Source organism: Rhinolophus ferrumequinum, chromosome 5, assembly GCF_004115265.2.
Source record: "Rhinolophus ferrumequinum isolate MPI-CBG mRhiFer1 chromosome 5, mRhiFer1_v1.p, whole genome shotgun sequence".
In the NCBI taxonomy this organism is placed as follows: domain Eukaryota; kingdom Metazoa; phylum Chordata; class Mammalia; order Chiroptera; family Rhinolophidae; genus Rhinolophus; species Rhinolophus ferrumequinum.
Window position 1 is genome coordinate 21,369,129 of NC_046288.1, and position 17,962 is coordinate 21,387,090.

Sequence of the window (17,962 nt, forward strand, 5' to 3'; positions counted from 1 at the left end):
TCTCAGAGCTGTGTTCGTGTCGACCTGTGGCAGTGTCTTTGCTGAGTGGAATTCATTATTTCTGTTGTGTGTTTTTGTGTGCCATCACCAGAATGTCTCAGCTTGAATTAGAGCAACGAACAAACATTAAATTTCTTGTTAAACTTGGCAAGAGTGTAAGTGAAATCAGGGACATGTTAGTCCAAAACGGTCCCAAAAGTATGAGGATAATGCCATGAAGAAAACCTCAGTGTACAAATGGATTAAACGTTTTTCTGAGGGGAGAGAATGTGTTACTAATGAAGAGAGGTCAGGGCAGCCAGAAATGAGCAGAACTGTCAAAACCATTGCAAAAATTCATCAAACTGTGCATCCAAATCATCAGCTGACTGTAAGAACTGTAACAGACCAAGTAAACATTGATAGAGAAACCTTACAGAAATCTTAACTGAAAATCTTGGCATGAGAAAGGTGTGTGCAAAAACGGTCCCAAAAGTACTCACCGATGTACAAAAGCAAAGGAGAGTTGAAGTTTGCCAAGACCTTTAGGAGAGGCAAGACGATGTTTCAGATCACGTTATCAGTGGTGATGAAACATGACTGTACCATTACAACCCTGAAACAAAGTGTCAAAGTGCACATTGAAAGTCAGCCAATTCTCCAGGACCAAAAAAGTTCTGTCAGCTCCTTTTCAGCTGGGATTGCCATCTTCCAGTAATTTGTCAAAATGACCAACACAAAGGTAGAGAGGAGAGGCACCTGCTATATGTTCTCTAGGCCTTTTAGAAAACGTGGAGTTGTTCCTTTGGCCACATATATGCAAATCTACAAGAAAGGTGATACTGAGACATCAAGGGAATAGGCACTGTTCAAAAAGGAATGCCCCACAAATGTTACCATGGCAAAATGGGAAGGGTCTACAATGTTACTCAGCATGCAGTTGGCATAGTTGTAAACAAACAAATTAAGGGGAAGATTCTTGCCAAGAGAATTAATGTTCGTATTGAGTATATTAAGCACTTTAAGAGCAGAGATAGCTTCCTGAAACACGTGAAGGAAAATGATCAGAAAAAGAAGAAAGCCAAAAAGAAATGTACCTGGGTTCAACTGAAACACCAGCCTGCCTCACCCAGAGAAGCACACTTTGTTAGAACCAATGGAAAGGAGCCTGAGCTGCTGGAACCCATTCCCTATGAATTCATGGCATAAGTGTAAAAAAATAAAAGACTTCTGTAAAAAAAAAAAAAAAAAAAAAAAGTTCCGTCAGTCCAAATCAAGAGTCAAAATGATGTTGCTAACCTCTTGATATCAGAGGTACTATTATTCATTATGAATTTGTACCAACTGGACAAACAGTTAACCAAGTTTACTATTTGGAAGTGCTCAAAAGGCTGAATGAAAAAGTTAGACAAAAATGACCTGAAATTTTCTCCAACAATTCATGGCTCTTGTATCGTGATAATATATCAGCTCACATGGCACTGTCTGTGAGGGAGTTTTTAGCCAGTAAACAAATAACTGTATTGGAACACCTTCCCTACTCACCTGATCTGGCCCCCAATTACTTCTTTCTTTACCCGAAGATAAAGGAAATATTAAAAGGAAGACATTTTGATGGCATTCAGGATATCAAGGGTAATACGAAGAATAGCTCTGATGGCTATTCCAGAAAAAGAGTTCCAAAATTTCTTTGAAAGATGGAATAGGTGTTGGCATTGGTGCATAGCTTCCTAAGGGGAGTACTTTGAAGGTGACCATAGTGATATTCAGCAATGAGGTATGTAGCAATTTTTTTAGGATGAGTTCGCGAACGTAATTTTCAGACCTCCTATAGTCTAGGTACAGACAAGAGACTCATCTTCTTGTATAAGACTGCGATAAGGAAAATACCTGAGCTCAGTTACAGCAATTGATATAGTCCTTAGTGGAATGGTATTCATTGCATCTTTTGTCTAAAATATAACATTAGTACTGCCTAAAGTGGTAGTTTTTGGTTAAAGTTGGTGGACTCTGTTCCCATAATTCTCTTCTATTATTTCCTATCTAAGATGTTCAGTTTTGTGTGTGTTTTTTTTAATTGAGATGTAATCAATATATAACATGGTCTAACTTTAAGTTGTATAATATATAGATTTGATATGTTTAAATTGCAAAGCAATTACCATTGTACCGTTAGCTAATACCTCTGTCATGGCATTACATAACTATTATTTCTAGTGGTGGGGACAATTAAGATCTAGTCTCTTAGCAAGTTTCATGTTTATAATACAGTTTTACTGCCTATAATCACTGTACTGTGTACTAGAAATCCAGGCCTTACTATTTACTAGTTGTGGGTATGTAACCTTAAACATGGGGTATTCAATTTTTAGCCCTGTTCATGATTTCGAAGTTTCAATCTACAAAGAAATATAACTGACTCAATATTGCCTAAAATTATTCTCTTTAATATACAAAGGAGTCCTTGTAACAAAATAATGACATAACTGTTTGAAATATGTAGTATTGATCATTACAAAGAAAATAATTAGTTATCAATTAAGAAAATGTTAGATAACTTCTGTTTGATGTTTGTGTAGTTTCTATAATATCTCAAAGTAATAGGTAAAATGTAAAGGAAGATAGCTTCAGAAATTTGGACCTCGGTTTTTTAATTATTATGTATATCATAAAAATATATACATCAATGGAAGAGTAATATCTAATATAATTTCATAAATAATGATATAAGCCATCCAATACAGTTTAGTTAAATATCCACTTAACCTCCAAACTTTTCTCTGAGGTTCTATTGATTAGATGCTGCTTATACATTGTGTGCAGTCTACAATTACTATACAAACAAAACTATGGAGAAAGAACAAGTAAAAATATAAATAAAGTAGTATTGGTATATTATCTCTCATGATTCAAAGAACACAGGGAAAATTGTTACTGATCTCTCACTTTAAATACTTACAAGGAAGATTTAACCTCAATTTAATTAACTATATGACAGTATTAATTTAAAATATTTTTTGTTATTCAGGAAAAAAATTATATGCAATATAAGGAAAAATAATTTCTTCAAGAGTGAATGTGTGCCTTTCTTAGGATAGCACCTGAAATTAAAACAAAGAAATGTAACCGAGAAATAATAATTTTCCTATGAAATACCAAAGCCTAATTTTTGGACCACCAAACTTTGTTTAAAGTATTAAATCTTGACTAACAATTGTAATTCTTAATAAAATTTAGGTGATGGATTTTACTTTATTGCTTCTGTGTATTATTCTTATCGGCAAATGAAAAAAGAAGAAAAAAAATCTTTGCAATATATTTGCCAATCTATCACAACAAAATCCTAAAACTAGTAACCTGAAATATTGTATATGTATTTATTTTTCTTTTAAAAATGATATTGCAGTCTCCATTCCTATGGGTTGAGTTTTCCACTAAGTATTGTAGTTGTAACATAATAATAGCATTTAGGTATACAGAATTATTACAATTTAAAATGACATTTAATATGTTTGCAAAATATATTTAGTACATTTATAAACATTTTTTGAAAAATATAATATATATATAAATAAATTAATAATATATGTGATAATTAAAAAGCTGTGGTATTTGGATGGTTAGATTTATAAAACAAAACAGGAAGGGAATTCTATTTTGGGGATCCAGTTAGATTACTTGAATCATCTCAATGAAATTACAGAAGGTGCAAGAAAACTGAAATAGATAATGTAGGTTGTCAGCACTATTTTTGGCTATATTATGATGTTGTCAGAGGAGTGCAAGCTGAAACAAATGAAGAAATAAAAAAAATTATACTGCAGCAGCCAAGTCACAAAAATAAAAATGATATTACTGAAAGTACATTGTATTGGGGAATCTAAAAGAAAACTGGTATTTATTACTAGTTATGTCACCATCTTAAATTTTGGTGGACATTTTCCAATGTATGTAAAATAATGCATTAGAATCTATTATCTTGAAATAAAAATCACCATTAAGAGTTAAACTATGCTGAGTGGAGTAGTCAGACAAAGAAAGACAAATGCAATGTAATCTCCCTTATATGTAGAATCTAAAGAACAAAACAAACAAAACAGAAACAAATTCATAGATACAGAGAACATTTTGATGGTTGCCAGATGAAACAGGGGTTGTGGATGGGTGAAAAAGGAATAGCAATTGAGAAGTACAAGTTGGTTGTTACAAAGTATTCATAGGGATGTAGGGTATAGCATAAGGAATATAGTCAGTAATATTGTAATAACTATGTATGGTGTCAGATGGGTACTAGATTTATCAGGGTGATAGATGGGAGGGGTTTGAGGGGTAGAGTGAAAAAGCTGAAGAGATTAAGAAGTACAAATTGGTAGTTACAAAATAGTCATAGGGATTTAAAGTAAAGCATAGGGAATATAATACGAAATATGATAATAAATAAAAAAATAAAAATAAAATAAATAAATAAATAAATAAATAAATAAATAAATATTCCAAGGTGGGTACTAGACTAGTCAAGGGTATCACTTCTTAAATTATATAAATGTCTAACCACTATGCTGTACACCTGAAATTAATATAACATTGAATGTCAAAAATAAATAAATAAGAGTGGGCGCTAATACTCAACCCTAACCCCGCCAACAAAAAGAAGAGAACAAAAAAAGTTAAACTAGAAATGAAATGTAAAATATCTACTTTAGGGGTAGGATTTGTGTGTGGGTGCACACACACATGTGTGCATATATATTTAAATGCAATATTTCAAGGTTTAGAGACATAAATTCATTCTCTCTCTCTCTCTCTCTCTCTCTCTCTCTCTCTCTCTCTCTCTCTCTCTCTCAAACTTAATTCCTTTAGATTTCTGAACATATTTAAAATAGATTAGCTAAAGTCTTACCTAATAAATCTAATATCTAGATATATCTAGATTTCTTGGGGACAGTTTCTAAGGGTTGCTTTTCTTTCCTGTGTATTGACCATACATTCTTGTTTTGTTTTGTTTCGTTTTTTCCATGCCTCACATTGTTTTGTTGAGAACTGGACATTTTGAATGTGTCCACTCTGGAAATAAGATTCTTCCTCAGAACTTGTTGTTCTTTTTTTGTTTAATGACTTTTCTGAACTAATTTAATCAAGTGTGTATTCTTGATCACTTGTGGTCACTGAAGTCTCTGCTCCATTAGCTTAATAATCAGGTAATGATTGGGTACAAATTTTCTTATATGTCTGGAACCAAAATATTTGTTTTAGACAGATGCCTCCCAAATAATGGTTTTAATGTAGGGTATATTTGAATTAGGGAAGATAAAGACAAGTGTTTTTGGGGTATTTTCCTGGGAGTCACCAGACAGGTCAAATAAAAATTGGGGGAGAATAAGGCCAATTCTGCTTTCTCAGTACTGGTGCCAGAAATGTTTTGTTTTTTTCAATTGTACCACTGAACTGGAAAGTAGGAAAAGGACTACTGTAAGTTAAAATGCAAACAAGTCTAACTGTTCTTACAGATATTTAGCCATTTTTCATGAATAGCGCTTCCCAAATTGGTGCAAGCTGTTGGTTAGTTTCCAGAGTTTCAAAAGTAAAATAAGACCAGGTCTTATATTAATTTTGGTCCAAGAGATGCATTAGACCTGATTGTCCGGCTAGGTCTTATTTTCGGGGTAACATGGTAGAAAACAACTTGGTAGGAAATTATGGTAGTTGTCCAAAAGAAAGATTGTAAAGATGATATATTTTAGAGACCATGGTCTTAGAAAGGAGACACATATGAGACAAATTTGGGGTTGTACTAACATGAATATTTGTTGAATAATTGTAAGGAGAAAGATGGAGAGCCAAGGATAGTGTCACAATTTATAAACTGAGTAACTGGATAAATGGAGATTATTAGTCAAGAGAAGAAATAAGAAATGGGTTACATGTTTGAATGGTAGAGAAGGAAATTGATTTTTCTTTTGGAACATCTGCTAGCAGAGGGCGTCCTGATCTGGAGATGGACATGTGGTAATTTAAGTGATGGTAGAGGAATATCGTCTACTGAACAAGGAAATGAAGAGTTGCCTGATGCACGTCACACTATTAACTTGCCTAACACCAAATCACCAATTCCCCCCAAATAAGCTACTCCTGATTTCTTCCCCCCTCATTAAATAATAACTCTATTCTTCTAGTTATTGTGACCACAGACATGAACTAATTCATGACTGTTTTCTTTCTGCCGTATTCCTCAATTGGAATCCTGTTGGTTCTACTTATAAATTATATCTCTAAATTTACCCTCTACCGCCTCTAATGCTACTGTCCTGGTCCCATCATTCTGCCCCAAGGCACCATTATTCTCACTTAGAATACTGTAATAATAGCCTTTTAACTAATTTCTCTCATACTGTATTTACCTTCTTTCTAACTAGAATACTCTCAACACAGCACTTAAATCATAGCACATTGCTTCCCCCCAACAACATATATATCATTATATATAACATTACCTAAAAGATACTCTATGAAGCAGTGTCAGGTTGTGTTATCAGTCTTATTTCCCTCTGTCTGCCCTCACTCTTACTTGCCCACCCACATTGTGTTCCTTTAATGCAGGGGTGTCCAAACTGCAGCCCACAGGCCAACTGCGGCCCACAATCCATTTTTTATTGGCCCGCAGCAAATTCCAAAAATATATTTGGTTTACTTAAATAAACCAGGAGAGGCAATACGTACTTCACCTCGAGTGAGTGGCCCGGCTGTTTGTATATTTACCGCATATGGCCCTTGGTGAAAAACGTTGAAAAAAGTTTGGACACCCCTGCTTTAATGATAACCATGTTCTGGTTTCATGTTCTTTAGGTATTTGAAAATGTCTTCCCTTGGATGTCTACATCATTTAATTTATTATCCCTTTCAGCTCTTTGGCTAGATGTTACATGTTTCCTAATTTATTTAAGCTTGCAATCTATTACATATCCCCACAATCCCTAACTTTCTTGATTTTATTCAATAACACTTTTCAGCATCTCAATTTTATTAGTTTCTAAGGCAAGAAATTACCAGAGACTTTGTGGTTAGAAAAAAACAGAAAACTATTATTTCACAGTTCTGGAGGTCAGAAGTCCAAAATCAAGGTGTTGGCAGAATTTGTTCCCTCAGGAGGGTCTGAGGGAGAATCTGTTCCATGCCTCTCTCCTATCTCCTGGTGGCTGCTGATAACCTTTGATATTTCTCAGGGTTAGGGCTGTAAAACTCTGATCTCTGCCTTTGTGTTCACATGGCCTTCTTTCTCTGTCTCTGAGTCTTTTCCTTTTCTTATACAGACAACTGTCATTGAATTTAGTCTCTCCCCCTACCTCCAAATTCATGACCCATCTCAAGATTCTTAAGTTTAATTACATCTGCCAAGATTTTTTCCCCCAAAATAATGTCACATTCATAGGTACCAGGGATTAGGAGTTGAACATATCATTTGAGGGACAAATCAACCCACTACATTGACTGAATATGAGTGTAATTATTTATTTGTTAATTCTCACACTCCCCACACTAAAATGCTAAGTGCATGACAAGGATTAAATATGTTTTGTTAATATCTGTGCCTTGACCAATTTCTGGCACGTAATGCGAGCTTAATAAATATGTATTTAATAAATAAAAAAAATGTGGGCAAGACATAGGAATTTTCAATATAATTAGAGCCACAAGTGGACAAACTGGGGAAGCAGAATTTGAAAAGAGGTTAGACTTGTGTGAAGAAATACAGAAAAGAGTGGTACCTCTGAAGTCAAGAGTGTTTACATAATTAGGGAATGGTCGCTAATGTCAAATGTCAAGTTGAAAGAAGCATGAAAAGAGACCTTCTAGTGATCTGAATATTCAAATTGTGTTGATGCCTATGAAGATCTTCATTTCACTAGAATGTGTCCAAATTTGAGAAAGGTTTTTGCCTGTGTATCTTCATGGCTATGTCACCCTCATTAAAAATGCCAAGATAATTCAGATAAAGAAGGAAATAATCTCTCTGTTACTGGACTAGAACTCATTGACCTGGTAACATTATTGTGGAATTACTTACATCCTCTACTTGTCAAATTGCCAGTCTATCTACACTGTATATGTTTGGTATTTGATTATTATTGGGACCTATCAATATGTATTATCTCCAGACTCTATCTTTTAAACTGGATAAAAGTTTTCACCCTCATTAGTTCTATTCTGATAATTTCAACCCACACATTCTGTTGTGATAATTTGTAACATTTTTTCCATTGACAATATTTAAACAACAGAGTTTAAAATAATTTTAAAAATTCAGTATTTTAAATAGAAGCATATAAGTTACTTCTAGTATATAAGCAATAGCACTTAGCTATCTAAATAGATATGCTTTTTCTTCAATAATTATAATAATTTATTAAATGTTGTGCAATAGTGCAACATGACTATAGAGTGTAATTTGCTTTTCTAGTAAAGAGAAACATCTACAAAATAATGTAAGCATTTCAACCTTAACCACAATAGAGTTGAGTTTATGATGTGCAAATATTTCAAGTATATTACCTTAAACATTTTCTGGTTATTACAGTTTAATTTTAAATATATCCATAGTACATAATTTGCACAACCCATATTTACCTGGTATAATTTAACAAATTCAAAATTGTCCAATATTCAAAAAATGTTCCATCCCATAATATGTAGACATTACATATTTAGGAAAATGAATCGCTTTCTTAAAAACTTTACTGAAATTGTTTTCTTATTTAGTATCCATTTAGTGACAATTTATAATAATTTATTATTACAATGACTTCATCTCAAAGAAATCACTCTAACAATCTATAACTTTCTACCTGTTCCTCAATTGACAGTGTATATCTCAATTGGAACACTTTAGGAAGTATTCCAATCTGTCAATGAAAAGGTAGGTGGAAGTGGTATTGTGCCATTCAGTTAGTGTAGGGAATTCAATGTGTAATCTGTTATTGAAGGAAAAGGTCACCATAAAAGAGACAACCAATTCAACTAATATAAGAGTTGAAAAATTGCTTTAGACACTTGTTTATTTAAGTCAATATAATTTTACTCTAGGATTTGGGATTTGATTAGAAAAGGCATAGTTTTTATTTAATTATAAAGACGGTGGCAGAAAAGAGAAACAAACTAAAATATTGAGAGCAGTAAGAGGTTGAACTTCCTCAACCAAAGTGAAGAGAGAAGAATGTATTATTAGTAATGCAAATTATAACAAAATGCTCTTCAAGCAGACAATTAGAGAAGAGAGAGGAGGAAGCTAGGAAACTGTGAATACAAAAGCCTCAACTAAGTTAATGTAAAATTTAGTGACTTTACAATGATTTATAGGCCCATCAAAATGTTTTAAAACAGAAAAAAATTCTCACACAAATGATCAGAATACACTATATTTTTTTCACTTGTTACGATATTTATTGGTTTGAGGTAAAACCAATACTAATAGTCCTATGATAAAATACATTTCTGCTATTTCTATCTGATATATCTAAATATCTCTGTGAACGTCAATTATGCAAATATTATTATTTATTTATTTGTATTTATTTATTTGTATTTATTTATTGTTTGATTGATTTATATTCAACTTGTTCCAGAAATGACTGGAGATGGATGAATATGATTTATGTCTTATGATTTTCTTCATAAAACTTATTCTTTAAGCTTTAAAACCAGATCTCTTAAATTTTACACCCATTATCTTCAACCCTAAGAGCTGGATTTTTCTTCAGACAATTAAAAAATATACATATATGATTACATTCTAGAACAATAAAGCCACATTGAGATACAGAAGCTGAAAGGTTAGGAAGGGTCAATAGATAGTTAAGTGACTTTTTACTTCACATTAGCCCAAAATTGAATTTGCGTCCAATTTATTCCCCAGTGTGTATGTTGCCATAGTTCATTAACCTCTGGTAGATACGTACATCATTGTAGAAGGTGCCAATGTTTAACCCAGGAACACCAAGGTTCTACTGTACTTGGTTCAAAATGTAATCCTAATGCCTAACTTGCATGACAGATTTTTGGCTTACATATCATCTACCCCGAAAACTGTCAAATCATAAGTATGAGGACCAGCTAAAATTTATGAGCTCACCAATAATTAAATTAGTTTGAAAGTTATAAAACTAGGGTAGATTAGGAAAGCTGTAATTCAATCAATCGAAGAACATTAATTCAGCATCTACTTTATATTTTACCAGACACTGAGGATATAGTTGAACAAGGTCTATGGGAGGGTTTAATAATGTAAGCAGGGAATTAAAAGCAATGAGAGAAATAGCATGACAAGCTAATACAGTCGTATTAAGCCATCAAAGAAGTGTGTAGTCTAGATTTAAGTTAGCAGGGAGAGGTTGTGGTCAAGGAAGAAATCCCAGAATACATTATATATAAATGAGACTTGACTAGTACAGCCATAGAAATGACTTAGAGCAAAATCTCTTCCCCAAAGACAACACTATATGGAAAAAATAGGGATGCTAGAAAAGTATGTATATTTAAAAAATAAAAACATTTAATGTGTGGCAGTATGCCCACTTGTTGGGGCTATGTGAGAGAGGAAGTCGGAGATGTGATGTGGAGCCCACTACTGAGGAGACTGGACTATCTTGGCAAAAACGGGACAAGCTGTGAAGTGATTTGATCAGATTTAGGGTTTAGTAAGATTATTCTGGCTGTGGTTACAGATCGTGTGGTAGATTATTTTAAATTATTTTTTGCCTTAAAAATTAAATAGGTCAAAGATTAAATATATCCCCACATATTCTGATATATAGAGTAGAAAGAGTATTGAACTGGAAATTGGATATATAGACTAAATCCTAATTATGCCATTTAGTAACTGTATGGGTTTGGCCAAGTTATTTAATATCACTTCAAATGTAAATCTGTAAATTAAAAATGTAAAAATCTTAATAACATATACCCATTCATAAAGTGGTTTTAAATAACAAATAAACCTCAAAAGTTCTTTGAAAATCATCAATAAATTTTTAGAAAATTGAATAATTTTAGAAATATGGTTAGGAATAAAATTTCCAGAATGTCCAGAAATGTCTATTAAGAAAGACAAGAGTAGTACATTAAGACTCAAGAACTATAAATCTAAAATGAAGGAAAAAAAAATCACATTTATTATGCATGAAAGCTCTTTTAAATAAGTTAAAGTTATATAAATAAAAAGTATTTAGGTATCATAATATGTGGGTTACAGCCCACCTGTCCCATAAACTATGACTATCAGGGTTTCTTATTTGTTGATAGTTTCGCATAACTTTTTAAAACTAGAGAGCCCTCAGTTATAGTTAGATATAGCTATTACATCAGAAAGTTAATTGTAATAGCATTTATGTAACAAAATTAAATTACAATTAGTTCCATATGCTTATAGTTCAAACCAGCATGACACTGACTCATTTTTCTTATTTTTAAAATTAATTTAATCTTATTGTATCAGACATACTTTGTATGTCTCTTTAAATATTTTTAGAATAAGCAGATGATAAATAAAACTATTATTGTCAATATCATTTTGAACAACCAAATGGCAGAAACTGTAAACTTCATACAACATTGGTAGTTTTTAAGAACATAAAATAATATGCATATCTTCCCTGAAAAAAGAGAAGCTCACAATTTCCATTAAACACATATGTACTATAGATTACTATTTGTAAACATAATTCCACATGCTTTGAGAGTTACTGTGTTATTAAGGTATCATCAACTTTAGGTATTCTTCATTTAGTGAAAGATCCCATTGCAGAAACAAATGTCTCTAACAAGAAAGGGACAACTATTCAAGTGGTTTATTCATTCTGCAAGCATGTGTGGAAGGCTTACCATTGCCAGCTGGTAAGACCACCATGATACTCATCTTGGTGCTTACATTAGGAATTGATAGTGTAATTATTATATAAAACAGTGATTATATATACATTTATAAGAGATATTCAACGATGGATACTTTGCAATTTACAGAAATATCCAAGTGGGATGTGATTAAGCTCTTCCTCAGGGTTTAGGAAGAATTTTCTTTTGTTTCACAAAGTTTATAATAGAACTAAAAATCTAATTTTAATTAAAGAGTATCTAGTTAGATGTGGAAATGGGGAATGCATTGTAAATGTCTCTAGGTGTAGCTAAAGATAAGCAAAAATGGGAAGGTAGGTATTTGGTTGTCATTGGGTTAAGAGATTGTAAAAATAGGGTAGGAGGAGATAATAGGAGGCATTTGTAGACAAACTTACTACATTTCTGTTACATTTTAAATAAAATGAAGTCAGTAAATGGAATAGTTTGTCAGTGTTGCAAACGATAAAATTCAAAAAGAACAACTTAAGTTACTGGTCAATTATACTGGTAAAAGTGAGTGAGTGTCCAAACACAAACACAAGCACCATAAACCTGGAAGAGAAATTTTAAAGTTTGAAAGGATAGAAGTTAACAGAATTTAAACCTAGTTTGGCACAGGGGATGGGAGTGAGGGCAGGGAGAAAGTCTAAGAAGTTAGAGCTTAAAGCATAGAGTTGAATAAAGTACCATTAAATAATATTGAGAATTAGGGAATAGGATTATAGTTGAGGTGGTGGGTGGATTGGAAAATTAACTGAGTCCTCTTTGGATAAATTGAGTTTGAAATGCTTGAAACACATCTATGACATCTACTGGAAAAAGTTTAGCATGCTTTTAGAAATGCAGGTCTCAAGTTCAGGAATGAGGTGAGGTCCAGAGGCACAGATTTTGGCTTTGACTATCTAAAATGATATTTAAAGTGTTGAAATTAAAAGAGCTTGCAAATGAAAGGAAGCCTACATGGAAAAGTTGGGAAGAGGAAAGTAAAGCAACCGTGAAAGGTTGAAAAGGAATATCTGACAAAAGGAGAATCAAGGGAGTCAAATGTCACAGAAACCAAAAATATAAAAAATAAAAATAAAATAAATAAATTTAAAATAAAAACTTAAAAAAAAAAATGACCAAGATGTTTTTGGAATGAAACCCCAACACAAAACTGACAAGTGTACTAAAAAGAAAGTTAAATACATTTTGGAATCTAGAGGGCAAAACTGACAGAGGAAATAATCTTTTGTATTAAAACCATAATAAAATCTACAAGTTTAGTGATATTTTATAAAAAGATTTGAAGCAAGGAAAAGAGGAATCTAGAGGAGCTTAACTGAACGGGTATTCCAAGAATAAGGGAATAAGATGAAATAAGGTTTCATCCGATCTTATTGTAGATCTACTGTGAATACAATTATAAAATTACACTCTTTCCCTAGCAAAAATAATAGCTAATTTTCTGAAAGATTATTGTCTTTTGTAAGCACACAATAAACGTTAGGTGTCATTTATTGTAGGCATTTTTCTGGAAGTGTTTCATGTATTATCTCATTTAATCATCACAAAAACTCTCTGGAGGACAGTATGAATTTCACCCCAATTTCATGATTGAGAAAACTGAGGCTTGGAGAGCTTAATATGGTCCAACAGTTAATAATGGTAGCATTCAAGAATCAGGGCTTGAACTATTAGTAGCTCATTCTCTGCAGACCTCCTGATATATTCTTTGAAGAGTTTACTAAGATTCTGAAAAAAAAATCATATCACAAGACATGTAATTAAGGAATGTTAGCGTTTCTCTAGTCTAATTTTTATTGTATAGATGAAGAACCCAAGGACTTGAGTGGTATTAACTTCCCAAGGACTACAAACATCTAGCCTGGAAGCACAAGCCTACTTCTCCAAATTTGCTTCTCTTTAACTATTTGCATTTCTCGGAAATTATTTCTAAACTTTCAATTTAAAGATTCCACTGTTCAACAGAAGGTGAGGATACTTTATATGACTAATACTGCATATACATATATATATATATATGCAGTATTAGTCATATAAGATATTAGTCATTTCATATATGACTAATATATATGTGGAATATTGTGGAATATGAATATATATATGAAAGCAACCTTTCACGGTTGCTTTGCTTTATATTTATAAGTGTACATATACGTGTATATATATATATATATATATATATATATATATATCTTATAATTTCCCCTAATATTTCATTTTGTGGTTTGGGTTTACGTGTTTTACTGTTTACTATCTGCATCTATTTTTCTTAGTGTTTCTAGAGTTTGTGTATACGCTGTACCTATATCAAGAGTGGCATTGGGAGCCTTAGATTGCAAATTTCCAGAAAACAGTGCTAATATAGAGTAATGTACTTTGTGTTATTATCTCATTGAGCTCCAAATTTAGAGAAAAAGTACACTCTTTTTGAATGTTTAAAACAAATAACATAGATTTAACACTGTGTTCTGTTCCTGCTATTAACTAGGCAACTTCAGGCAATTTACTTAACCTTTCAGTTGCCGTATCTCTATAAGAAGAATGATATAATAAAAGTATTAACAATAATATCATGATATTAATACTAACATGTATATACATTTTGGGACTTTACTCTTAGAAAATAAGAAAGTTTTTGTGGAATACGAAGAAGTACATACTAAGAAGTTTTGTGGAATGGAAAACACATTTCAATCTAACATGTCAAAATATAAGGATCAAAGAGAGTGACTGGGAGGCAAATGTAAGGTATTTAAATATAAAGACATGTGACCCATGAGTTAACAATTTTACCTTAATGTCAAAGGCAAAGAAAATCATAAACTCTTAGAAGTCAAAGTTTCTCATAGATTATTGTGTCAGCTTTCTTCTTTTCTAATTTAAGGAACTTTGAGAAATTATGCCACCAGCCAAGTTCTCACAAAATTAGGACTAAAACGCTGGTATTCTGATTACCAATATGTGTTTTTCCAATGTGCCTTACTGTCTCACAGAGAAAACCAAATAACACGTTTAACCCCAGTATGTAGCAGGAAAACAGATAAATGGTTGGTGGTTGCATCATTCAGTCATCAATTCAAATGACTGACATGTTCAAAATCTACTCCAGGCATTATACTAGCAATGTCAGATAAAAGGCACGTCACCCAGTACTCATTGAAAACTGCTGAGGATTATGGATTCACTTAAAAATGCAACATGAAGTAATGTGAATGCTTGGTCAATCAAAGTTCCAGTAACCCAAAACAATGTAATTCCATTCTGTAATCAACAAGTATCTACCTTTCTAGGGCCCTCAGTAGCTTGAGAAACATCAGTTGGCACTTTGCCAGAGTAGACAGCATCCTCTCATCTGACACAAAACAAAGAAAAATGTGTTTCCCAGATGTATTAACAGCAACATCTGGTCCTATCAATGAAGGAAAAAAATATAATCCTCTGGAAAGCAAATACATAATATGTACTCTAAAGCTGGTATGTATCTTGCATTTCAATATGACCCAAGTTTCAGCTGTCTTCTGATTTGGCTTTAGTCTGATTTAAAGGTTGCCAGCTGCCACAAGAGTGTTTGGAAGAGTCAACCTGGGACCGCAAATAAGTCATTCTAGTATGAATGTTTGCTTTTGCTGAACATCAGGATTCTACAAGCCAATTCACAATGAGAGAAATGTCATGCTAAAGAAGTTCACTTATAGATTCAAAAGCATCTGCCATGTGTCACACTTAATCACTGTCATTGTCTGATAAGAGAACCAGGAGAACCAAAGAAGGAAAGCTCAGGATGGTGCTGACGGGTCTCAGTCTTCAAAACCATTTAATTTGCCAACTCTTTTCAGAGGCAAAAAAGTAAAGTGGATCCTGTGTGCCTTTTAATGACTTTGGCTTGCTGAGAAATATATATTACATAATGCTAAAAATAAAACCAATATTGCCTTTTTAATTTCAATATATATATTTATATGTCTATATCTATATATCTGTATCTATATCTATAGATACAGATAGATAGATAGATAGATCTTTATCTATCTATCTGTATCTATCTATCTATCTATATAATATATATATATATATATATATATATATATATTTTTTTTTTTTTGCTGAAGGAATACCAAATCCTTAAAATGATCACCTAAGAATTTTAAGTTAAAGTTCAACATAAACATTATGATGTAAACCTTACATAAAATAAAATCGTGATCTGAGACATTTCTCTCAGAAGTGCAATGCCTCATTAGTAATTCATTTTTATCTTGAAGAAATGGTGAATGGACCTAGAATAATAAGGTTTTAAACCAGACAGTTTTCATGAAATAATTCCCCCAAATACTTTTCATCAACTTTATTAAGGTTTAAAGTATTTCCTCTTTTAAAATGGATTCCCCTGGGTAGGTGAGAATTTAATATCTTAGCATATATTACTTTAATCATTTGTACAGGTTGCTGTCTACTTTATATCTGCATGGGACCATGCTTATAACTGGTGAAGAAATAAGAATTTAACTGGTGAAGAAAAGAAAGAAAAGTTAGTATACTTCTGATATGGAATATCTGAAATTCATAACAGATTATTCACCAAACAACCATAGGAGCATATATGAAAACAAAACAAAAAAATCACTGAACCAAAACTTTGTTAAATCTCTTACTTTCCATTTTAATTAAGCCATATATCTTTGATTAAGGCCATGACGTTTACTGAAAACTTCATTGTTAAAACATGTTTAAATCAGCTTGATATTTTTTCAGTTAAATCCCAGCAAAAAGAAATATGAAATTTCCAGAATAGTTGCCATCTTCATAAATAAAAAAATCATTTTCATGCCTACCATTCTCAGGAGAGTAAATAGAACTCTATTTTAAATCATTTAAAGTCTACTGTGATTGTCATCACCTTTAGTTTTTGCATAAATACCAGTGTGAATATGAAAGTCTACAAATGTAATTGTAAATATTCTATTTCACCATTACCTCTGCTGACATAGGGTGAAGAGTCATATTTTTTTTTTCTTGGACAGAACCTGGAAATCTTCATCAATGACCAAATGTTAAAAAAAAACATAACTTGAAGGAAAATATTTCTGATTTCTATAGAAATATATTCTATGTTCTAATAGGATATTCACCATCCATTCATAGACACACTAAAAGTACACACAGTAAGTGGTGGTTGAGAAAGATAAGATTTTAAAAAAATAACCAATTTTTCCAATAGCTTTTGCAGATTCTGCAAAACCTGATCTATAAACCATTCTGTAAAATAGAATCCTGGCTGATCACAACAAAACTTTGAATTATAGTTAAAAACATCATTCTGGAATAGAAATTACAGGTAAAATAAAATCACTAAATAACTTTGCTTGAAGTAATAGTGACCAGCATATGAATTATGATCAGTTTGAGTCTACTTCGCTTATTAATGTCAAATCTAGGAAAAGAAAAAGATCTAGTAACACAGTTCTATTGTCATACATTTCTACAATTTTAGTAGCTGCTGGTTGTTGATTACATATTACATTTCAGGCATTGTGCTAGATCATTCTTATTTTATAGATGAGGGCTGGAATAAAATATGTTCAATAACTTGATCATTGTTATATAGCTAGTAAGTACAATAATCGGGATTCAAATAACTGTCTTAAATCTAAATCTCTACCAAAATTCCGTTTCCTTACTAGGGATCACATTTTAATCCATAAAAAAAACTTTTCTAGCTATTTCACAGAGCATTGTTTTGCCCATCGAGGTAATGTATGCACTGACAATGTTTCATTTTTCCATTTGAAATACTGTCCTTGGGCTGAGTATTCATTATTATGATAAAGCCAAAAAACATAGAATTTGTTCACATGGAACTTTTGTTTGTTTCATTGGCTGTGTTTTTCAGTAAAAATAAACCTATTTCAACTACCTAGTTAAATAGATACACACTTATAAATGTATAATTGATACAAATGATATAAAGGTAAAGAGTAGTTTGAGAGGGAACAGAAGAAATTTGATTCAGATAGAGAACCCAGGGAAAATTACTCAGGAAATGGCATTGAACCAAATACCCATCTAAATGACCAAGAAAAGAACCAAGAGAAGG

The 17,962-nt window shown here is 32.2% G+C and overlaps 1 pseudogene; it reads left to right on the forward strand.

Annotated features, from left to right (window-relative positions):
- The first annotated feature begins 703 nt into the window (after nucleotides 1–703).
- LOC117022534 (60S ribosomal protein L21-like) lies at nucleotides 704–1,188 on the forward strand (annotated as a pseudogene).
- The last annotated feature ends 16,774 nt before the right edge of the window (nucleotides 1,189–17,962 follow it).